The sequence below is a fragment of the Cannabis sativa genome, chromosome 2 (assembly GCF_029168945.1).
Source record: "Cannabis sativa cultivar Pink pepper isolate KNU-18-1 chromosome 2, ASM2916894v1, whole genome shotgun sequence".
In the NCBI taxonomy this organism is placed as follows: Eukaryota; Viridiplantae; Streptophyta; class Magnoliopsida; order Rosales; family Cannabaceae; genus Cannabis; species Cannabis sativa.
Genome location: NC_083602.1, coordinates 68,705,921 through 68,713,125, shown reverse-complemented (window position 1 = coordinate 68,713,125; position 7,205 = coordinate 68,705,921).

Genomic DNA, 7,205 nt, shown 5'->3' with positions numbered 1-7,205 from the left:
TACAAACAATATTTTAGTGTTAAGGAAATAGTCATTTAAAAGTCTAGTACATATAATACTATTATATTTCAAAACTTAATAGATCAAATGTATATTCTATTTTTATATATAACTTTTTTAGCACATACAATTTAAAATAAAATTAAACATTTTTATATACATACAATTTTTTTCTTCATTTGGATTTATTATTTGCTATTTTATTTATTTTAATGTGTTGTTGGAGATATAAAATAACTATAATATGTTTTATTTTGTTGCTTATTATGTATGTTGACCGAGGTTTTCGACAACCAATATAATAATAATAATAATTAAGAGAGCTATAAAGAATTAAGAGAGAGATTTTTACGTGGTTGGGGCATTAATGAGCCTTGGTCCACGAGTCTGTGTATTTATGATAGTATTTATTACAGAGAATGTTCTTGGTGGATTTTTCCTCTTTTAGTTCTTATGAAACCTAGAATTCTCGACCCCTGCCTTAATGAGTTTGGGGGGTATTTATAGTGTTTTTGTGGGGTGATCCCTAGAATTGAGGTACATGTCTTTCTGCAATTATCAGTAAAGCCACACATTCCCAATGAATATATCATAGGAAATGCATGGTCTAATCCCTAGGCTTTGTAGGGGTTTTATGGATGTAGTCCTTTATCCTTTTTGACTGATGTGAGTCCTCATAAAGTAGTTGTCACTAGGCTCATTAATCATAGCATAGTAGTTGTAGAGTGAGAGTTGTGCCGTCAGACTTTAAGACACATGGCAGTTTCAATACGCCTCCTCCCATGCGGCATTAAATGCGTGATGACTGTTCAAATAGGATCTGACACCTCTCGGAGAAGCTTTGTTGTAGCCTTGCTCTCCAGGAGCATGTGAGACTGACATGCCTTCTCCGGGAGGCATGTCTAAAGCTGATCCCTTTGGTTAAAGAGACTTAGCTGATTTTTTTAAATTCCAAACCTTTTCCATCTACGTGTCATCATCCGGTTGGTCCACGTATTTTGGGCAAAATTAGGGGCAACATTTACCCCCCAAGCCTTGTTTGGTGATGGAGTGAACAAGGCTTGCTTAGATGCCTCCGGTTGCCTTATCAGCTTCCTGGCACGTGCTTTGGGTGCGTGGTGATATATTAATGATCATCATTACTGCAGTTATTTACTTTTTGCAGGCGTCGATTCGTTTCTTGTCCATTTATTGATACGGCGCATTAAATGGGTGTCAGACGGGTACTCAAACGTTTTCTACCGCCTTGATGAGGGTTTAATCCAACCGTTGGATCTGTAGAATTCGAATCGATTGTCATCCTAACCGTTCGATGGTGGTTGATCACACCTGTCTCACGCCTGTTCTGGCCTATAAAATCCTGCCTTCCTACTATTGGAAATTATTTTACCAGGATCTTAGATCTACTCACAAGTATGTTTATTAACATCCTAAATAAGAACTTTCTAAAACGATAAATTAAACACATATAAAGTTTAAGAAACCTTACATTGGGTGCAGCGGAATTAAATGACTCCTTCCGTTCAGATATCTAGCCCTTGATTCCTTTCTGTAGCAGAGCATTATCAATATACGAACACGGATCTCTTTCTCTGAATCTTTGATGCTGAAACTCCTTTACTGATGATCTTTCTTCACGATCTTCCTCACTATGATTGAGGTATCACTTGATGTGTGTGGGCACTACTCATACACTAAGGATTTCGAAATTATAAAGGAAGAGAAAGAAGAAGTGGCAGCTAAAGATAGGGAGAGAGAAGGCTCAGGTTTTTCTCTGAAGGAAAAATAGAAAATTTAAGTGTAATTTTCCTAAAGCCTTCACTATCTATTTATAGCATTCCACTAGGGTTAGGTTTGAATTATTTGGCATTAAAATAATGAAAATATCAGTTTAAATTACCTACAAAAGTGGCTGGCCCTATACTAGTGGATTTGGGCCTCACTTTTTGTAATTTTGCAGTTTTACCTTTTCTGCATCTGATTTTCTCAAAAACGCCAATTTTCTAATTCAACCATTTAAATGCCAATTCTAACTATTTAATAACTATAAATAATTATTAAATAATATTGTCATTTATCATATTTATTAATTGAACCTTACAAAGTATCATAATTAACAAATATGCCCCTATAAACTCTTTCTTTACAATTTCGCCCTTACTTAGTGAAAAATTCACAAATAGACATAGTTTAATTTGAGAATTATAATTGATTAATCAAAACCAATTACATGAGTCTTACAAGCAATATTATCTCAACTAGTGGGGGGACCATGGGTCTATATAACCGAGCTTCCAATAAGTAGATCAAGAATTTAGCACTAAAATTCACTAACTTATTAATTCTTCGTTGAATCCACGCATAGAACTTAGAATTGCACTCTCAGTATATAGAATGCTCTATATGTTCCACCATATAGACACATCATTAGTTATCCATTGTTATAATCCTAATTTGATCAATGATCCTCTATATGAATGATCTACACAGTAAAGGGATTAAATTACCGTAACACCCTACTATGTATTTTATCCTTAAAACACTTGACCCCGTATAAATGATATTTCAGCTTATGTGAAATGAGATCTCCACCATTTATTTTCGTTTGGTCAAGCTCGAAGGAGATCATCCTTTGCTTACTATTCGCCAGATAGAAGCTATAGATTCCATGTTTATGCTAGCGCTCCCACTCAATTGCACTACCGTGTTCCCAAAATGTACGTATCACCCTGACCTAAAAGTAGGCTTAACTAACAAATCAAAGAACACGAATAGCCTTTCAAGATTGAGCCTAATCATAACAGGATTAAGAACATTTGATCTAGGATCAACTAGGCGATATTGACTTGAATAGATTTTACGGTAAGTTTAATAAATCTAAGTCAAAGTTCAATATCGGTCCCTTCCGATGCATACTCCATGCATCCAACCTGAGCTTTACTTTAACCAATGTTCTGGAAAGAACATAGTATTTCTCCAAATACAAGTAAACTCTTGTTGTAGATTATCATATCAGTAAAACCCTGTGTCTGATAAATCTAGGAAACTTTATTCACATAGTCATGTTTACTTTCCAATGTGTTGATGGCACAATAAACAGGATCAAGTATGTGAAAAGGGTTTCAGATGAATTTATACATTATGTACATATAATCATGAAATAAATCATGTGAACCATGCAACATTAAATGTTATTTCTGATCTATATTAATAAGTAAATCTGATTATATTGAAATGAGTTTTATTTAGGGCATAAAACCCAACACCTACTTCATTTGGATACTTTTAGCATTTAACCAAATTTCCTCAGAGTTTCTAGAGAGAAAAGAAACTTTAAGCACCATTGATTTCCTGCTCTTATTCCTTCGACGCTGCCAGTCTACGTTTTACCGGCGATCAACACCAACCCCCAGCCTTCAAACTTCATGTAAGTTCTTCATTTCTCGTACGCTTGCTTACTGTTTGTTTATATAGCATGCTTTACGGTTTCTGGGTTGGATGTTGAACTTTTGGGAATAGTTTTGTTTGAGTTTCTAAATGATGTGTTAAATTCCCCTTCTTTTGCGTTTAGATTACTTCTTTTCACTACGTTTTTGCTGGGGCATCATTCTCATTTCATGTAATGACCGCTTTAGGGATTAGAGTAGACCTCGCCTTTTTGGTTTTACCCTTTTTTCCCTTTCTCTCTTTAGTTTTTTGCAATGTCACTACCTTTGGGATTCTTGCACCCGACTCTTGTCAAGGAAAACCTTTTGGGGCTTTCTTTTTTGGCAAGTGTCCGGAGGGGGCCTCTTCCCAACGGTTAGGGGACCCCCATTCCCTTTCTGAGTTAGGGTTTGGTTCGGGGCCTAACTGTTGGATTTTTTCAATTTTTTCAGAACCAAAAATGTCTACTTCTGCATCCGGTTCTAAGTCTTCAAAGAAAGGGGAAGTACGTTTGGCCACCCTGGAGGAGGTCATGCATGGTCCTGTGGCCGAGGAAGGGTACAAGTCCCGTGCCAACGGGTGGGAGGCGGCTGAGCTCCACTCTACTTTGACCTGCGCCCACCAGCTGGAGAAGGTTGTGGTTGTGGCAGGCATCAAGCCTTCGACCTCCGGGACCTATCACCGGCTGCCTAGGGACGAGGAGACACCCAACCATAATTACGGCGGTTTTGGAGCTTGGAGCCAAACCCACCTGATGTTTGGGGCCATGCTTCCCTTCTAGAAGTATTTTATAAATTTCCTTGTATTTGTTGGCCTTGCGCCGTACCAACTCATTCCCCAAGCCTATCACCTGCTTTCAGGCCTTTTTATATTTTATGCTGCCCGGAGCTGGGGATCGCCCAGTCCACCAGAAATTTTGTATTTTTATGAACTAGTTTCTATCCCCAAGAAGGGAGACAAATTTAAGGACGGTTTTTATGGCCTTCGGGGCCCATCCTTTGAATGAGGGCCCAGTCCCTTTCAACCATCAGAAGCACGTGAAGGAGTATCGTCACCGCTTCTTCTTCTCCTCTGGTTTCCAGGCCATGGACCGCCCGGAGCTTCTAACGGAGTGGGTTAGGATCCCTCCCTACATGAGGACCGCGCCTACCCTAATTTTCCTTCAACGGGCCAAGACCTTCTCCACATACGATAAGAAGGCCCTCGATGTCAGGGATTTAGTCACGACAGAGAACTGTCGGAAGGCCAAACTAATATCGGAGAACCAGTCAGTGGATGACTTCAACCTTTCCAAAGTCATCTGCACGAATGCGAGGACTCCAGCAGCAGAGAGGGCACTCCGGGTAGACATCATCGCCACGACGGAAGACAAGTACCAGAAGTACCTCTTTAAGAGGGAACAGGAACTGGCCTATATCAAGGCCCAGGCGGCCTACGGGAGGACTCTTCGCCTGGAAGCTCCGCCGGAGCGGAGGACTCGCAGGCCCAAGCCTGTGGTCCCGGTCCCAAATACCGGAGCTCCCGATGCCAGCACTTCGGGTTCTGGTAAGTCCCATTTGACAGTACATTATGTTCCTCCCGTCCGTGAGTATACCAGCCTTAGGCCTATAGGGTTCGATGAGCGTCTCCGTAGGTTTAGAATGCCTTCTACCCGATGGGGGAATCATGCCAAAGAGTATTATTTTTCCCAGTTAGGCTATTATTTAGGTCGGTCCCGGATGGGTTCTGGACTTCCAGTGCCTATTCCTTTGGATCACTTAGCATACGTATCTTCCAGCTGGTTTCTTCCCTCGGACAGTTATCTCAGGGATGATGAAGCCAGCGTCATGATTCGAGACTTTGCTAGGGCCGAATTAGAGAGTCAGGTAGGACTAGTTTTATTGTTTTTTCGCTAAGTGTATGCTGTTCTCATGAATGTCCTAATACTTAACTTATTTCTTTGTTGCAGCAGCCAGGCCCATGGACGACCTCTTGACTACTCTTGCTGAGGCTTACAGCCCCGATGCTTCTCCACCTCCGGCTGCTTCCCAGTTGGTTACTCCTGGGAGGTCCTCCTCCAACGCCCCCTCAGGCACAATCGTCTTGGTGGACGAGGAGGAGGAAGTTGAAGAAGGTGAAGTGGCGGATGCGGCCGCCCTTGAGCGTAAGCGAAAGGGCAAGATGGTGGAGGCAGAACCTTCTAAGCGGACCCGGAAGGGGGACACTCTGGCGCCTAGCAATGACTCCGGGATTCCTTTCGAGGTGGAGGAATACACTGTGCCACACGGCATAGTGTTGACTCCGGTGCCTGCAGATGAGGAGAGGCAAAATCTCCGCGTGGCCAAGCACAACTACGCCCTCGACGAGTACAGTCGGGGGCATGCTGAGGTGGAGGCTTTGAAGAGGATTTTATGGGAGGAGCAGTAGAACACTCTCCATGAGGAAGCCTTTCAGAATCCGTGGGACCTGAAAATGGATCCGCTGACGGACTGGTTCAACCGATTCGTCGGGCCCACTCTGGCTCCTTTTGCCTCGGAGATGACTAGCCAGTTCGTCTCCCACCTGACGCAATTCCCGCCTAGAAGATATGCTGCTTGCGCCTCTCTGAACTCTATCTACTAGGTCCAAGACATTAGCTCTGCCATGGCCGCGGTGAGTACTCTGTAATTTATTCCATCCCTTGATATTTTGTCTAAGGCATCTGATCTCACTCTTGTCTCTTTTTTCAGATTACTGCTGAGACCGACCGCCTTTTCAAGACTTTAATTGACCACAGCTTCGTCATGTCAAAATTCGGGGGCATAGACAAGGCCATGAGGATCCTTCGGGACTTGTCTGCCCAAAGGCGGGCATTCCAGGAGGAGGCTCAATGGAGGGAGGCCAAAGTGGAGGCAAAGCTTCGAGAGGAGGCCAAGCAGAGGGAGGCCGAAGTGGAGGCGAGGCACCAGGAGGCGCTCAAGGTGGAGGGCGAGGCTGTGGCTATGGCCAGATGCGAGCTTCGGGAGTCCAGGGAAGCCATGGACAAAATGGCTGCCAAGGTGAACTCCCTAGAGGAGTTGCACCAGGCAGACTTACAGTCTAAGGCCAACCAGACCGTGGAGTTGAAGGAGCTGAGGGACTTCAGAGACCAGGCCTTGAAGAATGCTAAAAGAGATGAGCTCCTGACCCCCGTCTCCTGCAAGCATTGCGCCAAGCGCTTTGACGACGGCGTCCACATGGCCTGGCAGTCAAATGGCCAAAGTATTAAGCTTGACTTCTATCCCCAGCCTGAAAAGGCTCTTGCTAAATTTTGGGAGAAGAAGAAAAGGCTTGATGCTTTGCTTGAAGCGCGTCGGGGCCCTCGTCTTCCTCCTCGCATCAACTAGGCCGCGGAGTCCAACCCATTTCAGCATTATAATCATGCTTTGAGTGGCTGGGAAGACTCTTCTTAAGACCATATCCCCAATAGTGAATTTTCTATTTTTAACTTTAGAGTTAAAGTACTTAGTCACCTTCTTTTGATAAGTTGCCATTCGTATTTGAGACTCGTCCCGAAGTTCCTCTACTTGATCCAACGCTTCCTGTAATAAAGCTTGGTTCGTAGCTGGATCATAGGTTGTTCTCCTGTGGGACAGGAATAACGTTTCCACCGGGACCATTGCTTCACAACCGTACGCCATTGAAAAAGGCGAGTGGTCGGTCGTAGTTCTTGGGGTCGTCCGGTAGGCCCATAACACTCTTGGCAATTCTTCAGGCCAATTGTTTTTGCAGGCCAACAGCTTTTTCTTTAGGGTGACCTTTAGGATTTTGTTGATTGCTTC